At 39.8% G+C, this 19,604-nt stretch overlaps 2 protein-coding genes and 1 long non-coding RNA gene across 3 annotated transcripts in view; 2 read left to right on the top strand and 1 right to left on the bottom strand.

Annotated features, from left to right (window-relative positions):
* LOC115186351 (NACHT, LRR and PYD domains-containing protein 12-like) overlaps positions 1 to 19,604 on the bottom strand; it is a gene marked incomplete at both ends in the record, with an annotated part of 347,545 nt that overhangs the window by 212,258 nt on the left and 115,683 nt on the right. The gene's annotated exons all lie outside the window — the stretch shown is intronic.
* Positions 1 to 19,604, top strand: part of LOC115186791 (zinc finger protein 271-like) — a gene marked incomplete at its 3' end in the record, with an annotated part of 117,971 nt that overhangs the window by 61,194 nt on the left and 37,173 nt on the right. The window lies entirely within an intron of this gene.
* LOC115186376 (uncharacterized) lies at positions 207 to 584 on the top strand. The gene is made up of 3 exons (XR_003875728.1): positions 207 to 247; positions 344 to 431; positions 571 to 584. It is a non-coding gene; the product is annotated as an uncharacterized LOC115186376 (long non-coding RNA).

The raw sequence follows: 19,604 nt of genomic DNA, 5'->3' as shown, positions 1-19,604 counted from the left end.
GTGATATTAGGCCTGTATGGCAGTACTGTTACTGTATGGCAGTACTGTATTGGCTAGTGCTTTCTCCAATATGTTCTTCTATTTTACATTACATTGTATGTCGATGCCATTTATCTTTCAATATTTATTTATTTAATATATATATATTTTTTAACGCTTGTAAGACTATTCTTTGACACATTTACTCTTCCTTTGAAATTCTTATAGGACAGAACATGGACACAATGCAATTGGGATCAAGAAGAAGGTACAGATATGTTGTAGGACAGCTGCATTTGAAGTGTAGATTTAACCTACATAGCAGTCAATACAAACAATATTAGCATACAAATGATCTTTTCAGATCTTCTCAGAAATGAATCAAGTCCATGGAATGGATATAGACAAAAAGATAATTCAAGGACTATCAGAGGTAGAGAGGCGAGGCAGGGGTGAGGACATCATCCTGCTATTTTGACAGTCCCTGAAGGACAATACAGAAAAGGGATCTGCTCTTATTCCTTCCCTTTCTCTAATGTATTTTGTAATGAAATTAGCAAGTGTAGTAAGATCATTGATTTACTTTACTAGGACTGGAGACCACAGCAGCGATTCTGCTCTTGCCCTACCTCTTCAATGAGGACCCAAGTGGGCTTTATATCCGTGACAAGGTATGTCTATACACCAATCATCTGTTTCTTCATAAACATAGGTGTGCATGCTGATATAAAACTACAGCTGAACATTTTTTATGTTCTTTGTATGTGTATTAATCTTTTCTTACTTTTGTTGACACAGATTTCACCGCTCTTCACTCCTTTACTGCACATCGGTGGAAATTCATTTCACCATGAGAGTGAAATCCCGCTGGCCTTTGATGGGGAGAACATCCAGGCCCTCGAGGACGTCCCCATGAGACTTGAGGCTCTGCTACGACTGGATTTTTTATTTCCCCTTCAATTTCCCCAAAATGTCAGAAAAACACTTATGTTGTTAAATGACTGTGTTCTGGGGATCAGAGAAGTTGGGGTGAAGTTACCAGGGCCGGTCATAAAGATGGAGAACTTCCTAACATAACTAAGTGAATACGATATACACACTAAAGCTGAAAAATCTGTATTTAGCATCTAGTCTACAATATTGTTAGTTTACCTATGATTCATTTTTAATATTGTTTTTATTGTACATCATTATTTGTATATTTTTTATATGTCATGAAAAGCACTATACAAAGTAAATGTATTATTTATTATGGTCTGACATGTCTGCAGAAATGTTGCAATTTGGTAATGTGTTTTGTTTGGTAAATTGTTTTGTAAATATTAATTCACATTTGTGGTGCCACTAAATAAACAATGAATTATTTAAATCAATATTGTCATGATTAAAATATGTTTTTATAATGGAGGGAGGGTGGACAGGGAGTTAAAAAATAAACCCCAAAAGGTTCTTTAAGGAACCATGATAAGGGGTTCTTCAAAGAACTTAGAGGTTCCCACAAAATGTTCTTCAAATAACTTTTAGGGGTTCCCACACAGTTTCAATTTGAAGAACCCCTAAAGGATACTCCAGGAACCTTTACTTTTTAGAGTGTATATTGATAAAAGTCACCTTGGCCGAGAGACATTTACATAGTTACCTTGGTTCACTCTAACTTTATGGAAAAAAGTTTATTCAATAAATCTAGCAACTCCTCTCATACTGGGAAGACCCCCCCAGACCTTAAGGGCAGTTTTATTTCAAATGTAGTACCCGGATGGAGAAAGTCCAATAAGCGTTTTATAGTTTCATCCAACTGCCCACACTTTGTAGACTGTTTAATAATGCTTAAACCTCATCTTTATCAAATGATCCATTAAAGATACCAACTCAAAACCTACGTTCGTCTACATATGGGTTGTTTAAATTGTATCTAATTATATTCCCAATATTACTTTATCAAATCTCTAGTAATCGATTCTACACACATACAATTCATCATATATTCACAGAATCCATATAAAACATAAGAAATTCTCAGGTACTCACGACAACCATTCCATTTGTTTTTTCAAGGACTCTCCACAGCTACGAAGCAGCTCTCCAAACATACTCACAGCAGAACAAAAAAATAAACTTTTTTTTCCCGGACAATGACCATGGGATCCTCAACGGTTCTCTAACCTCCCTGAGACCACGGCAAAATCAAGCCTCCCAGGAACTATAGACCTTCTGCTGCTTTCTAAAATATCATCCCGCTTATTATCCACATTACAATCATCTGATTAAGCATATTTCTATATGTTACTATCCAGACGACAGATTAAGACTCATTTCCAGTCACACAACTCTCATATCACAGTCACACAACTCTCATATCACAGTCACACAATGCTATTCCCAAACATACCTAATCAATTAGTTGTTTTTCAACAATATTTTAACCTGCAGGAGTATTTTCACATTTCTATCTAATGGTTAGTTCCTAGGATAATGTAACTCATACATTTACATCTTTCAATACTTCTAAAATGGGGTACAGGTTTAAAACAATTACAGATTTAAAATAATTACATGTTTAAAACAATTACAGGGGCACCTTACTATCTTATACTATATCATAGATGGTCTTAACTAGTAAACACAGATTCTAGATTTCATACAGCTCACAGATAGCTGGCTCGCCCCTCTTTACACCTCCAAGGTGCCCCCCTCACTCAGGAAAACACACTAAGAGCCTACTGCCTCGGCCCTGTTTACACCTCCAAGGTGCCCCCCCCTCACACAGGAATACACACCGAGTCTACGAGGCGTTTCTAAAAATTCCACTTGTTTCGCTCACCTCATTCTTTATTTTTAAACTACATTCAAGATGTGGTATCCACTCGGCTCGCTGCCTCTCAGATCAAAGGTGGGTCCATCTGCTCCGCTCCTGAAGTGTGATCTCCCTGAGATCCCAAGTTAGAGGGATCCCTCGTGCACCATTTACCCAGGTCACCAGGAGCGGTCACCAAGTGAAGATTCACATCCCCATCGCCAAATGTGGTTGTTAATTTCTTTAATATCAAATGAGAAGAGAAACTTATCACAAGTCAGAGTTATTCTTAAACTAAACCTTTATTCACTTATTGATAAGGGAGCAGGTCAATACAACACATACACAAAATTAATCAATTGGGTGCTCTACGATAATGATGGCCGGTCGACGAATCACCCCCAGATGACTCGTTGAGAGCCACGAAACAAAAGTACAAAGGTATTTTAAAGCCAAGATACACCCCTTTTAACCTACATGGCAAACAACAGATGTATAGAACGGGTCACAAGGTTAAGATTTGTATGAAAGACACTTATAATTCTCAGCAGACAGTATCTGCTGTAAAAACAGTACTCTGTGTAGATCCTAGGGTCTGGCCCTGGGGATATCTCTACCTGGTACCATATAGAACAGAAACATTAACTCATGCTCTGGAATGCAGTCTCATTGTAAATCTCCTGTCAGTGTTTTCTCCCAGAGGCCCATCCTCAGTAGAACACACTGACACAATAGTTCTAAGAACACTCTATTCTGTTGCATAAAACCACCATTTGTTGCAAAAAAAAGTATTATAACATAATTTTGCAATTTTGCTCTCAGTGTCCACTGAAAGTTGACTAGTAACAACAATTGGGACATAAAAGACACCCACCATGAGACCCACTAAATCTGCCCAAGAAGAGGAAAACAAAAGAAAAACCCACACCAAACTTAAAGACAGGAAGCAAACCAAAAAGGTGGAGCAACTAAAGGTGTTGACTCTCCACATGTATCAAGACAACTGGAGCACTGGGCCAGACACTCTTAAAATAGAACCTGGACCAGCTCAGGTGAAACACCTTCCCACTAACGAGATGGACAAGCCAGCACAGGTGTAACACATACTGACTAACGAGGTGACACCAATCAGTGCGTCCTACGCGCTATATGAGCTATACGCGCTAACGAGCTATACGCGCTTACGAGCTATACGCGCTAACGAGCTATACGCGCTAACGAGCTAACGAGCTATACGCGCTAACGAGCTATACGCGCTAACGAGCTATACGCGCTAACGAGCTATACGCGCTAACGAGCTATACGCGCTAACGAGCTATACGCGCTAAAGTCCAACCTCAAAACATAAATGGAAAAACCAAAGCCTGTAACACCTTCCCCCTTAAGACAACAAATATATCCTACATTTCTTTTGGACAAGTTTGCTTACCACCAACAGAAAACAACTTCATTTCCCATTATAATCAACCACAATGCTTCACCTTCACCAATATAAACATGGTGTCTACTGGCTGTCAACAATTAAAAATAATAAAAAAACACGTATTTCTAAATAATAATATACAAACGTCCAACCTCAAAACATAAAATGGAAAAACCAAAAAGACTAACACCTTAAAACCTCTCTGGGCTAGGTGGCACCAAATCGTCCCACCTATGTAACAGCCAGTTGAATCCTGTGGCGCGATTTTCAAATACCTTAGAAATGCTATTACTTCAATTTCTCAAACATATGACAATTTTACAGCATTTTAAAGACAAGACTCTCGTTAATCTAACCACACTGTCCGATTTCAAAAAGGCTTTACAACGAAAGCAAAACATTAGATTATGTCAGCAGAGTACCCAGCCAGAAATAATCAGACACCCATTTTTCAAGCTAGCATATAATGTCACAAAAACCCAGAAGACAGCTAAATGCAGCACTAACCTTTGATGATCTTCATCAGATGACAATCTTAGGACATTATGTTATACAATACATGCATGTTTTGTTCAATCAAGTTCATATTTATATAAAAAAACAGCTTTTTACATTAGCATGTGACGTTCAGAACTAGCATACCCTCGCAAACTTCCGGGGAATTTACTAACAATTTACTAAATTACTCACGATAAACGTTCACAAAAAGCATAACAATTATTTTAAGAATTATAGATACAGAACTCCTCTATGCACTCGATATGTCCGATTTTAAAATAGCTTTTTGGTGAAAGCACATTTTGCAATATTCTAAGTACATAGCCCAGCCATCACGGGCTAGCTATTTAGACACCCGGCAAGTTTAGCCTTCACCAAAATCAGATTTACTCTAAGAAAAATGTTATTACCTTTCCTGTTCTTCGTCAGAATGCACTCCCAGGACTTCTACTTCAATAACAAATGTTGGTTTGGTCCCAAATAATCCATCGTTATATCCAAACAGCGGCGTTTTGTTCGTGCGTTCTAGACACTATCCGAAATGGTAAATCAGGGTCGCGCACATGGGACATTTCGTGACAAAACATTTCTAAATATTCCATTACCGTACTTCGAAGCATGTCAACCACTGTTTAAAATCAATTTTTATGCAATTTATCTCGTAAAAAAGCGATAATATTCCGACCGGGAATCCACGTTTCGGTAAATAGAGGGAAAAACAGAAAGACGGGGGCGGCCAGTGCACGAGCCTAAGCCCTTTGTCCTCTGATAGACCACTTAGCAAAAGCGCTCGTGTGTTTCAGCCAGGGCTTTGAATTACGTCATTCAGGTTTTTCCCGGGCTCTGAGAGCCCATTGGAGCCGTGGGAAGTGTCACGTTACCGCAGAGATCCTTTGTTTTGGGAAGAGATGTCAAAGAAAGCCAATAAATGGTCAGACAGGCCACTTCCTGTAAAGGAATCTCTCAGGTTTTTGCCTGCCATATGAGTTCTGTTATACTCACAGACACCATTCAAACAGTTTTAGAAACTTTAGGGTGTTTTCTATCCATATATAATAAGTATATGCATATTCTAGTTACTGGATAGGATTAGTAACCAGATTAAATCGGGTACGTTTTTTATCCGGCCGTGTAAATACTGCCCCCTAGCCCTAACAGGTTAAAAGAAAGACTGTAACACCTTCCCCCTTAAGAGAATGCTTACCACCAACAGAAAACAACTTACATTTCTCATTATAATCAACTACAATGCTTCACCTTCACCAATATAAACATGGTGTCTACTGGCTGACAACAATTTAAAAAATTCTATATAATAATATACAATCGTATTATTTTTTTAATTTAATTACAATTATTTTTCACCTTTTTCTTTTACTAGAACTCTCATCTTCCTAAAACTCACTAGCTTCTAGAACTCTCATCTTCCTAAAACTCACTAGCTTCTAGAACTCTCGTCTTCCTAAAACTCACTAGCTTCTAGAACTCTCATCTTCCTAAAACTCACTAGCTTCTAGAACTCTCATCTTCCTAAAACTCACTAGCTTCTAGAACTCTCATCTTCCTAAAACTCACTAGCTTCTAGAACTCTCATCTTCCTAAAACTCACTAGCTTCTAGAACTCTCGTCTTCCTAAAACTCACTAGCTTCTAGAACTCTCATCTTCCTAAAACCCACTAGCTTCTAGAACTCTCATCTTCCTAAAACTCACTAGCTTCTAGAACTCTCATCTTCCTAAAACTGACTAGCTTCTAGAACTCTCGTCTTCCTAAAACTCACTAGTTTCTAGAACTCTCATCTTCCTAAAACTCACTAGCTTCTAGAACTCTCATCTTCCTAAAACTCACTAGCTTCTAGAACTCTCATCTTCCTAAAACTCACTAGCTTCTAGAACTCTCGTCTTCCTAAAATTCACTAGTTTCTAGAACTCTCGTCCCCTTGGAACGAGTCCAAACAAAACTTATCTCCAATACGGAAAAACATGCAGTCAAAATAAATTGAATAAGTCTAATTTCAAGAGGAAACTCCTGCAATATCCATAGTAACTTTCCACCTCACCGCTGAGCTTCTCTCTCTTTTCAGGGTTCACTAGATAGGCATGTTGTTGCATTTAAATGTAGGGGTCCCTAAACAAAGGAACACAACACTTATTTGTCATCAGTCATCGCTAAAATCATTTGTGTGACAGGAGGGAGATGAGGTTGCACGTCCTGTTAAAACTAACAGCTCAAAAACCACATGGAATCTGGAATAATGTGTACATCACTGGTTAGAGGACAACTTGTAGAAAACAGCTAGCTACATTTTGAAGTGTTGCATTTTGATTCAAGTGCGTAACCAACATGGTAAATGTAACACAACTCTTTTTTTGTTAGTCACTTTTTGTTAAATCTCATAAATAGTAACTCTTCCATTTCAGAGCCTGGATTTTCCCCCTGAGGCTAATATCCATATCATGTTGAAATCAATAGAACAGGGGACAAACGTTTAGGGTTCTACATTGTGACATCACTAAAATACTCCTTCTACAATGTTAAAACATTCTACATTGTGACTTTAATTCATTGATATCATGAAACAACTCCTTCATGTATGTATTTTCTGATATTTGATCAGAGATCTTTTATCATTTTATCTCTGGTCACAGCTATGAGGTTTCTCTCCTGTGTGTGTTCTCTGGTGTTTAGTCAGACCCCCAGACTCAGTAAAACTCTTCCCACACTGATCACAGCTATACAATTTCTCTCCTGTGTGTGTTCTCTGGTGTAGAGTCAGATTGCTAGATGCTGCAAAACTCTTCCCACATTGACCATAGCTATAATATTTATCTCCTGTGTGTGTTCTCTGGTGTAATGTCAGATGGCCAGATTGAACAAAACTCTTCCCACATTGATCACAGCTATAAGGTTTCTCTCCTGTGTGTATTCTCTGGTGTTGAGTCAGATGGTAAGATTGACCAAAACTCTGGTGCACTGTCAGCTCTCCAGATTGACCAAAACTCTTCCCACATTGATCACAGCTAAAAGGTTTCTCTCCTGTGTGTATTCTCTGGTGTTGAGTCAGATGGTAAGATTGACCAAAACTCTTCCCACATTGATCACAGCTATAGGGTTTCTCTCCTGTGTGGATTCTCTGATGAATATTAATGCTTGCTGATGAGGTGAATCTCTTCCCACAGTCAGAGCAGCAGTGAGTTCTCTTCCCTGTGGGTCTCTGCAGGTGTTTATTGAGGTGTTCTGATCTGGAGAGACTCTTCTCTGCCTCGTCAGCATCATGATGTTGTTGAGGCTCCCCAGAGGATCCACGATAGTCCCGTCTCTCTCCTGTGTGAACAACAAAGTCAGACAGATGGTTAAATGCCCACAACAGCAGAAATCCATTGTTTATTTGAGGTAAAAGGTCGTACCCATGAAGTTGTACAACAATTGACGTCTGTTCAATTATTTGACAATTAAGACAGTTAACTTAGCAACAATCATATTTTGTTTTGCTTTCACATTAGTAGTAACTAGAAATAAGTTATTAAAGTTGTTGTAACTCTAAGCAGTGTGCCAGATGACTTTTGGTCTCCAATATAGGTCCCTTTCTGTGTTTTCTAAAATTGCAGCACGAGGGCAATGCGCACACAATTTGATTGCAGAAACACTTCCCTGCTAATCAGGAAACCGCTAGTTATGGATGTAGTATATCTGCTAATGAGGAAACCACTAGTTATGGACGTAGTATATCTGAAATGGTGAGCAAAGATTTTCGTTTTTCACAATGTATTCTGAATATTACAGCGCAAGATCAGGAGTGCTACTCAAGGAAACTGACATTAAGCTCTGTGTCTATTCACTAATTCACCACCGTGGGGGAAAACTCAGGGGAGTTCTCATAGACTGACAGCAAAAATAGCCTCCATTTACAGGTTGCTTATGAGTGCATTTCACATTAAATATGGATTATAATTGTGAGGCTCGTTTGAATCTCCTGCTTAATATGTTTGTGTTATTGTCTAAAATCAACTGCTTTATACTTTAAAAAACATTTCAACCAGTAAAATGCTCTTTGGCTTTTCCATCAGCCTGACAATGAGGGTTTGTACACTAAGTGTTTAACAAACAATAACATAGTAGAGGTCGACCGATTATGATTTTTCAACGCCGGTACCGATTATTGGATGACCCCCCAAAAAAACCATACCGATTAAATAGCTTTGATACCAGCCTGACAATGAGGGTTTTTAACAAGCAGTAACATAGTAGAGGTCGACCGCTTTTTCACCGCCGATACCGATTATTGGAGTACCAAAAAAAGCTGATACCGATAAATCGGAAGATTTTATATATATACATATATTTGTAATAGTTTATTTATTTGTAATAATGACAATTACAATAATACTAAATGAACACTTATTTTACCTTAATATAATACATCAATAAAATCAATTTAGTCTCAAATAAATAATGAAACATGTTCCATTTGGTTTAAATAATGCAAAAACACAGTGTTGGAGAAGAAAGTAAAAGTGCAATATGTGCCAAAAGCTAAATGTTTAAGTTCCTTGCTCAGAACATGGGAACATATGAAAGCTGGTGGTTCCTTTTAACATGAGTCTTCAATATTCCCAGTTAAGTAGTTTTAGGTTGCAGTTATTATAGGAATTATAGGACTATTTCTCTCTATACCATTTGTATTTCATATACCTTTGACTATTGGATGTTCTTATAGGCACTTGTGGCAAACCTCTTCAAAGTTAGGAGCGTTTGTCACAAATTATGTGGGAAACTGTCACCAAAGTCAGCCCAGAATGAAAGTTCTTTCGAACATGACGTGTGTTTGTTTCGCTGTCCTGGTCCACCCAGGCCGCAGGTAAGGTCAAGGATAGCAGAGTTCGGTACACAAATCTGGTTCTCGGTAGGTCCAGGTCTAAACGCCAACAGGTAAGTCCAAAACAGTCCAGCTCGTACACGGTAAATCCAGCCAATGTAGATTGTCTCTTTCTCTATGGTTCATAGATCCTTCCCGCCCTCTCTCTCTCTTCCTGGTTTTTCTTGACCTTTTATCTGTGGGTCGGCTCCACCTTCTGAGGGTTCCCCTTGCTTCTGGGAATTGTAGTTTTTTGTAGTCGGCCATTTTGTGATCTGTAGTTCTAATCGGGGTGGCCATTTTAGTGATCGGGCAGAGCCCGTTTATTAGTTCTGCCCTCACATATCTGCCATTTATCACTCGACCACCTTCTTTGCCACACACTATAGTATTGCCAGTCTAATCTTGGGAGTTGACAGGCTTGAAGTCATAAACAGAGCTGTGCTTCAAGCATTGCGAAGAGCTGCTGGCAAACGCAGGAAAGTGCTGTTTGAATGAATGTTTGAATGAATGCTTACGAGCTTGCTGCTGCCTACCACCACTCAGTCACCGCTCAGTCAGACTGCTCTATCAAATATCAAATCATAGACTTAATTATAATACACTGCTCAAAAAAATAAAGGGAACACTAAAATAACACATCCTAGATCTGAATGAATGAAATAATCTTATTAAATATTTTTTTCCTTACATAGTTGAATGTGCTGACAACAAAACCACACAAAAATAATCAATGGAAATCAAATTTATCAACCCATGGAGGTCTGGATTTGGAGTCACACTCAAAATTAAAGTGGAAAACCACACTGCAGGCTGATCCAACTTTGATGTAATGTCCTTATTAAAACAAGTCAAAATGAGGCTCATTAGTGTGTGTGGCCTCCACGTGCCTGTATGACCTCCCTACAACGCCTGGGCATGCTCCTGATGAGGTGGCGGATGGTCTCCTGAGGGATCTCCTCCCAGACCTGGACTAAAGCATCCGTCAACTCCTGGACAGTCTGTGGTGCAACGTGGCGTTGGTGGATGGAGCGAGACATGATGTCCCAGATGTGCTCAATTGGATTCAGGTCTGGGGAACGGGCGGGCCAGTCCATAGCATCAATGCCTTCCTCTTGCAGGAACTGCTGACACACTCCAGCCACATGAGGTCTAGCATTGTCTTGCATTAGGAGGAACCCAGGGCCAACCGCACCAGCATATGGTCTCACAAGGGGTCTGAGGATCTCATCTCGGTACCTAATGGCAGTCAGGCTACCTCTGGCGAGCACATGGAGGGCTGTGCGGCCCCCCAAAGAAATGCCACCCCACACCATGACTGACCCACCGCCAAACCGGTCATGCTGGAGGATGTTGCAGGCTGCAGAACGTTCTCCACGGCGTCTCCAGACTGTCACGTCTGTCACATGTGCTCAGTGTAAACCTGCTTTCATCTGTGAAGAGCACAGGGCGCCAGTGGCGAATTTGCCAATCTTGATGTTCTCTGGCAAATGCCAAACGTACTGCACGGTGTTGGGCTGTAAGCACAACCCCCACCTGTGGACGTCGGACCCTCATACCACCCTCATACCACCCTGACCGTTTGAGCAGACACATGCACATTTGTGGCCTGCTGGAGGTCATTTTGCAGGGCTCTGGCAGTGCTCCTCCTGCTCCTCCTTGCACAAAGGCAGCGGTCCTGCTGCTGGGTTGTTGCCCTCCTACGGCCTCCTCCACGTCTCCTGATGTACTGGCCTGTCTCCTGGTAGCGCCTCCATGCTTTGGACACTACGCTGACAGACACAGCAAACCTTCTTGCCACAGCTCGCATTGATGTGCCATCCTGGATGAGCTGCACTACCTGAGCCACTTGTGTGGGTTGTAGACTCCATCTCATGCTACCACTAGAGTGAAAGCACCGCCAGCATTCAAAAGTGACCAAAACATCAGCAAGGAAGCATAGGAACTGAGAAGGAACTGAGAAGTGGTCTGTGGTCACCACCTGCAGAACCACTTCTTTATTGGGGGTGTCTTGCTAATTGCCTATAATTTCCATCTGTTGTCTATTCCATTTGCACAACAGCATGTGAAATTTATTGTCAATCAGTGTTGCTTCCTAAGTGGACAGTTTGATTTCACAGAAGTGTGATTGACTTGGAGTTACATTGTGTTGTTTAAGTGTTCCCTTTATTTTTTTGAGCAGTGTATAATAAACACAGAAATACGAGCCTTAGGTCATATTCAATTTAATATCGCTCTTCACCGACCCAGGAAGGGGTGGGGCCAAACAGGTGTTGTACCTCGTTTCCCTCCTTCAGGGAACAGTAATTATAGTCATAAAGTTACACTCCCTTTCAGTCGGTCAACTTCGGTACAACATACTATGGGGAAATACAATCATTCCTCATGCCGACCCAAACAGATACTAAATGAAACGGCCCCTGGCAGACCACCCAGACCTTACCCCGCAAGATACGTCAGTTTGTCAGTTTATTAATTGTCTTTTGTTTTGAAAAACTCCTGTCAATGTTGAGTAAGGACACACACCTGATTACATATATAGAAGTAGGATTAGTCTACCTGGACTTTGTGCAAATGAGGCATATAAATGTGCCCATTTGGTGATGTCTGACAGTATTTCTGATTGTCTTAATGCACCACCACTAATGAGCTGTGGAGCTTCGCAAATACATTTTTCTTCACCTCAAACAGCAAGTAAACAAAGTCTAATCAAAATCATTTGCGAATGACAATAGTTCCTCAAAGTATTTTCATAAAATATTTCCAGCTCTCGTCCTTTCGATAACCACTCAGCATAAAAGGGAAAAATAATGCTCTGATCCAGTGGAAATGTCATAAAATACCTGATTACTTCTTATTCTTTTCACAAATAGCCGACAGCTGTGTCTGTCCCAAACTCACTGGCGCCGGGAAACTGAGGGCCCAGAATATTTTATACAATGTTGCAAGATTGTTATCACAAGTTTCAGAGGACCCAGTTGATAGTACCTGCAGACTGCAATGTTTTTATTTGTTGGTTTTATGTAGGCTATTTTTACATAGTTGGCAATGGCATTTAAAGTAACTTTTAGATTTGTATAATTTTCTTTTAGATTTAGATAGAATGTAGATTAATCACAGACAATGATTTTAAAATCTTCCACGAAAATATGCATATGAAAATCAGAACTGGCACCAGATTGGTAGAAATGGTAAGATACATTGCCACTCCAAATGGAAAAGGTTGCCGACTGCTGGTGTAGCACATTACCGGAAACTTCAGGAGCATAACGGCAGAATTCTTCTCCTTCTGGTTAGGTTATCTTGATCTCTGGCTCCCTCAAGTCATTTTGTGTGTCTTAATTATTTGGTCAAACAGCATGCTTAAAGCATCAGACCAGTTCAGTACATATAGTTGATTTTATTAAAACACATGGGGTGTGTCTATATATGGAAAAATACACATAACATTTCAACCAATCGATTGGTAGAAAGAACAGACAACTCTTGGTTGACCAAGATTTATTTTAGGTGGGGAGTAGAGGGACAGCACTAGGACAGCACTAGAACAGCACTAGAACAGCACTAGAACAGCACTAGAACAGCACTAGGACAGCACTAGGACAGCACTAGAACATGATTTTGGGGCTCCCGAGTGGCACAGCGGTCTAAGACACTGCATCTCAGTGCTAGAGGCGTCACTACAGACACCCTGGTTCGAGTCCAGGCTGTGTCACAACCGGCCGTGATTGGGAGTTACAGTGAGGGAAAAAAGTATTTGATCCCCTGCTGATTTTGTACGTTTACCAACTGACAAAGAAATGATCAGTCTATAATTTTAATGGTAGGTTTATATGAACAGTGAGAGACAGAATAACAACAAAACAAATCCAGAAAAACGCATGTCAAAAATGCAGCATCATGCTGTGGGGATGTTTTTTAGTGGCAGGGACTGGGAGACTAGTCAAGATCAAGGGAAAGATGAATGGAGCAAAGTACAAAGATGTTTCTACTGATGAAGCTCATATCACGCTGAAATCAATAGAACAGGGGGAAACGTTTAGGGGTTTACATTGTGACATCATTAAAATACTCCTACTATAATGTTAAAACATTCTACATTGTGACATTAATTCATTTATATCATGAAACAACTCCTTCATGTATGTATTTTCTGATGTTTGATCAGTGATCTATTATCAGAGTATCTCTTGTCACATTGATCACAGCTATGAGATTTCTCTCCTGTGTGTGTTCTCTGGTGTACAATAAGACTGCTAGACTTAGTAAAACTCTTCCCACATTGATCACAGCTATAAGGTTTCTCTCCTGTGTGTTTTCTCTGGTGTGATACCAGGTTGCTTGACTGAGTAAAACTCTTCCCACATTGATCACAGCTATAAGATTTCTCTCCTGTGTGTTTTCTCTGGTGTGATAACAGGCTGCCTAAGTGAGTAAAACTCTTCCCACATTGAGTACAGCTAAGATATTTCTTTCCTGTATGTGTTCTCTGGTGTACAATCCATTTGCTAGATGTAGTGAAACTCTTCCCACATTGAGTACAGCTATATGGTTTATCTCCTGTATGTGTTCTCTGATGAATAGTCAGACAGCTAGAAAGAGTAAAACCCTTCCCACATTGATCACAGCTATAAGGTTTCTCTCCAGTGTGAATTCTCATGTGTACTTTTAGTCATTTTAATCTTAAGTAACTCTTCCCACAATCAAAACAGTGGTGAGATTTCTCTCCAGCGTGAATTCTCAGGTGTACTTTTAGTGAATTTGATCTTGAGAAACGTTTCCCGCAGTCAGAGCAGCAGTATTGTTTCTCTCCTGTGTGTACTCGCTGGTGTATTTTCAGTTCTGATGAAGATTTGCAACCTTTCCCACAATCAGAGCAGCAGTGAGGTTTCTTTCCTGTGGGTCTCCGCTGGTGTTTCTTGAGGTGTTCTGATGTGGAGAGACTCTGCTCTACCTCGTCAGCATCATGATGTTGTTGAGGCTCCTCAGAGGATCCACGATAGTCACATCTCTCTCCTGTGTGAACAACATGTCAGACAGATGGTTTAAGGCACACAACAGCAGAAATCCACTGTAAAAGGTGATGCCAACAGCGTAAACATGATGTTGTACAAACAATTGATGTCTGTAATGATTTGATAGTCAAGTCAGAAACTATAGTGATATTCTGTCTTGTTGTCACAGTAACATCGATGATCGTAGACTAGAAATAAGTTATTACAGTTGTTGAAATCCTAACCAGACGACATTTGGTCTCCAATGTAGGCCCCTTTCTGTGTTTGCTAAAATAGATGCACAATTTGGTTGCAGAAACTCCTCCATGCTAATGCAGAAACTGCTAGTTATACCAATACCATAGACCTACTGTAGGACCCATAACTTCACCTAACAATAACATAGACCTACTGTACGACCCATAACTTCACCTAACAATAACAGAGACCTACTGTAGGACCCATAACTTCACCTAACAATAACATAGACCTACTGTACGACCCATAACTTCACCTAACAATAACATAGACCTACTGTAGGACCCATAACTTCACCTAACAACAATACCATAGACCTACATAGAACTAGGACTATAAATCATTTCATATTTCAGGTGAAACATGGAAACTAAAATGTATTTGTCATGACATTTCATAACCTGATCACCAGATAATTTTGTGAATTATCCCATTAGGCTACTCTGTAATGTGTTGTCATTCTAAATGTCCTGAATAAAGGAAAATAGCTCTGTGTGTTGTACAATAGCCTATCCATCAAGGATAAGTATCTCTGCGTGCAAACAGACTAACGAGACCCGACTGTAAATCAAGCAGACAAAAACATTATAAACACCAATTTGTTAGCTGCAATGTTTATATTTGTTGGCTTTATGAAGGCTATTTTTACATAGTTGGCAATGGCAATAAATGTTACTTTTAGATTTGTATAATTTCAGATAGAATGTAGATTATAGATTAATCACAGACAATAATTTTGAGATATTATTATAAATTAAATGAAACAATTCCACGAAAATGTGCATATGAAAATCTTAACTGGCACACAGATTGGTAGAAATGGTAAGATAACTTGCCACTCCAAATGGAAAAGGTTGCCAACCGCTGGTGTAGCCCATTACCGGAAACTTCAGGAGCATAACGGCAGAATTTCTCTCTCTTCTGGTTAGGTTATCTTGATCTCTGGCTCCCTCAAGTCATTTGTGTGTCTTAAAACCTGTTGGGGCTAGGGGGCAGTATTTGCACGGCCGGATAAAAAACGTACCCGATTTAAACTGGTTACTACTCTTTCCCAGAAACGAGAATATGCATATAATTAGTAGATTTGGATAGAAAACACTCACAAGTTTCTAAAACTGTTTGAATGGTGTCTGTGAGTATAACAGAACTCATATGGCAGGCCAAAACCTGAGAAGATTCCATACAGGAAGTGCCCTGTCTGACAATTTGTTGTCCTTCTGTTGCATCTCTATCGAAAATACAGCATCTCTGCTGTAACGTGACATTTTCTAAGGCTTCCATTGGCTCTCTAAAGCCGCCAGAAAGTGGAATGGGGTGTCTGCTGTCTCTGGGCGAAGAACAGCAGGACAATTTGTGAGTGGTCAGCCTGGGAACAGTGACACTGGAGATGCGCGTTCATGAGAATTCTCCATTATTTTCTTTCAGCCTTTGAATGAATACAACGTCGCCCGGTTGGAATATTATTGCTATTTTACGAGAAAAATAGCATAAAAATTGATTTTAAACAGCGTTTGACATGCTTCGAAGTACGGTAATGGAATATTTCGAAATTTTTTGTCACGAAATGCGCTCGCACGTCACCCTTCGGTTAGTGACCTGAACACACGAACAAAATGGAGGTATTTGGATATAACTATGGATTATTTGGAACCAAAACAACATTTGTTGTTGAAGTAGAAGTCTTGGGAGTGCATTCTGACGAAGAACAGCAAAGGTAATCCAATTTTTCTAATAGTAATTCTGAGTTTAGGTTGTCCAAAACTTGGTGGGTGTCAAATTAGCTAGCCGTGATGGCCGGGCTATGTACTCAGAATATTGCAAAATGTGCTTTCGCCAAAAAGCTATTTTAAAATCTGACACTGCGATTGCATAAAGGAGTTCTGTATCTATAATTCTTAAAATAATTGTTATGTATTTTGTGAACGTTTATCGTGAGTAATTTAGTAAATTCACCGGAAGTTTGCGGTGGGTATGCTAGTTCTGAACATCACATGCTAATGTAAAAAGCTGGTTTTTGATATAAATATGAACTTGATTGAACAAAACATGCATGTATTGTATAACATAATGTCCTAGGAGCGTCATCTGATGAAGATCATCAAAGGTTAGTGCTGCATTTAGCTGTGGTTTTGGGTTTTGTGACATATATTCTTGCTTTGAAAATGGCTGTGTGATTATTTTTGACAGGGTACTCTCCTGACATAATCTAATGTTTTGCTTTCGCTGTAAAGCCTTTTTGAAATCGGACAATGTGGTTAGATTAACGAGAGTCTTGTCTTTCAAATGGTGTAAAATAGTCATATGTTCTAGAAATTGAAGTTATAGCATTTTTTAGGTATTTGTATTTCGCGCCACACGATTCCACTGGCTGTTGACTAGGGTGGGACCTAGCCCAGGGAAGTTAATTATTTAATCAAACAGCATGCTAAAAGCATCAGACCATTTCAGTACATATAGTTGATTTTATTAAAACACATGGGGTGTGTCTATATATGGAAAAATACACATAACATTTCAACCAATCGATTGGTAGAAATGACAGATGACTCTTGGTTGACCAAGATTTATTTTAGGTGGGGACAGCACTAGAACATGATTTTGGGGCTCCTGGGTGGAGTAGTGGTCTAAGACACTACATCTCAGTGCTTGAGGTGTCACTACAGACACCCCGGTTCGAGTCCAGGCTGTCACAACTGGCCGTGATTGGGAGTTAAATAAAGGTTACATGTCTTTATGGTTCTGGGTTTGTTGTGTTCATGTCTTCTTGGTTTTGGGTTTGTTGTGTTTCTGGTTCTGGGTTTGTTGTGTTCATGTCTTCATGGTTCTGGGTTTGTTGTGTTCATGTCTTCATGGTTCTGGGTTTGTTGTGTTCATGTCTTCATGGTTCTGGGTTTGTTGTGTTCATGTCTTCTTGGTTCTGGGTTTGTTGTGTTCATGTCTTCATGGTTCTGGGTTTGTTGTGTTCATGGTTCTGGGTTTGTTGTGTTCAGGTCTTCATGGTTCTGGGTTTGTTGTGTTCAGGTCTTCTTGGTTTTGGGTTTGTTGTGTTCATGGTTCTGGGTTTGTTGTGTTCAGGTCTTCTTGGTTCTGGGTTTGTTGACTGTACTGTAGAGAACAGAGGGGTCCTCCTCAGCTGCTTGTTCCACCGTGGGCCTGGAGAAAGAAACATCCATTAAACTGAATGTGACTCCCAAATGGCACCCTACTCCCTTATCGTGCACTACTTTTGACCAGTAGTGAACTAAATAGGGAATAGGGTGCCATTTAGAATGGAACCAGAGCCATTCCTTAAAACCCTCATCACATCACTCCTTCATTATAGACATGTCATAGTAATTGTCTTGAGATGTATATTGTAGAGTGCAGTTTCAGGAAATGCCATTTTGCCTGAAGAATACCCCTGGAACCTTTAAGACATTAAAACTGTGACTTTTCAAAATGCCTACTTTTACACCATAGTATGAGTTCAATGAAATGTCATCAGATAGTGATGGAGGGAGTTCTCAGAGAACAATGAAATGTCATCAGATAGTGATGGAGGGAGTTCTCAGAGAACAATGAGGGGTCACTAATGGTCAACTGTTTTGCTTATTTGAATGACTTTGTCTACTCCTCCAATAAGCAGCAACATATGAATGACCTTGATGCTGTCTGTGTGTTCACAATGTTGTATACAGTATTGACTCTATGTTGTTGTAATGGTAGAATATGCTCAGAGGGTGGCAGCACTGGAGAGGTTGAATTTCACAGCAGCTTACTGGACATCCTGGTCCTGTTCCTGGTCGAAGGTGGCCACTGTCTGTGCTGCAGCAGGGGTCATGGCCATGCCTGAGATGTTGACATACACTGCACTAGAGTCTCCCTGATGGAGAGAGAGAACAGACAATATAAATAGACCTGGGGACAGACAGCATGAAGAGTGGAAATTTCCCACAAAGCAACAAAAATGATCTTCCATCTGTCTGAACAGACTCACCTGTCCGTCGTCTGCTGTGTGTCTTGTGTGAGAGGTGGATTTGGAGGCCTTCTTCCTGTTTTATAAATGAATGAATGAATGAATGAATGAACAAATTAATGAAGATAATAAAGTGAAATAATCTTTAAAATATTCATTTTCACTCACCTGAACCACATGAAGCCAGAGAGACATGAAGCCAGTATGACACGCAGAACAACCACTATGATTCCTACAGCAGCAGTTAGAACTGAGGTTTGTTTCTCTAAAAGATAATATAGATGATATGAGTACATGTTATTATGAACTGAAAATTAATATACTGCAATACAGGACATTAATGCAATACTTGTATGTATAAGACTATGTATAGTTTTAAACCAAAGTGTAATGATGCAAACTAGAAGAAGATTACCTTGAAACATAATTTCTTATTGAACATAATTTTGTATTGAAGTATTGAAGATGTAACTTCACCTGCTATAATGATCATCAGAGCTGTAGAGTTATTAGATGCTATTGTATTCTCAGCCTCACAGTAGTATTCTCCTCTGTCCTCAGAGATGATGTTAGTGATGCTGTAACTCTGTCCTGATGCTTTTGGTGAGGTTACGTTCTTCTTGTACCAGGTGTATTTGTCCACAGGTGGGTTGGATTCACTGCTGCAGGTCAGAGTCACTGAACTGCCTTCCATTATTTCACCAGAGGGACTGACTGACACTGAGGTGTTCCTTGGGCCATCTGGTGTAAAAGACCAGATTCATTTATAGCAAAATTTGTGTTTACATTTTACAGGTGAGTTTGAAATAATTTAATTCAGAGTAAAGGACAATCAGAAAAATAATAATT

The sequence above is a fragment of the Salmo trutta genome, unplaced genomic scaffold (genome assembly GCF_901001165.1).
Source record: "Salmo trutta unplaced genomic scaffold, fSalTru1.1, whole genome shotgun sequence".
In the NCBI taxonomy this organism is placed as follows: domain Eukaryota; kingdom Metazoa; phylum Chordata; class Actinopteri; order Salmoniformes; family Salmonidae; genus Salmo; species Salmo trutta.
This window is presented reverse-complemented; position numbering and strand designations above follow the sequence as displayed.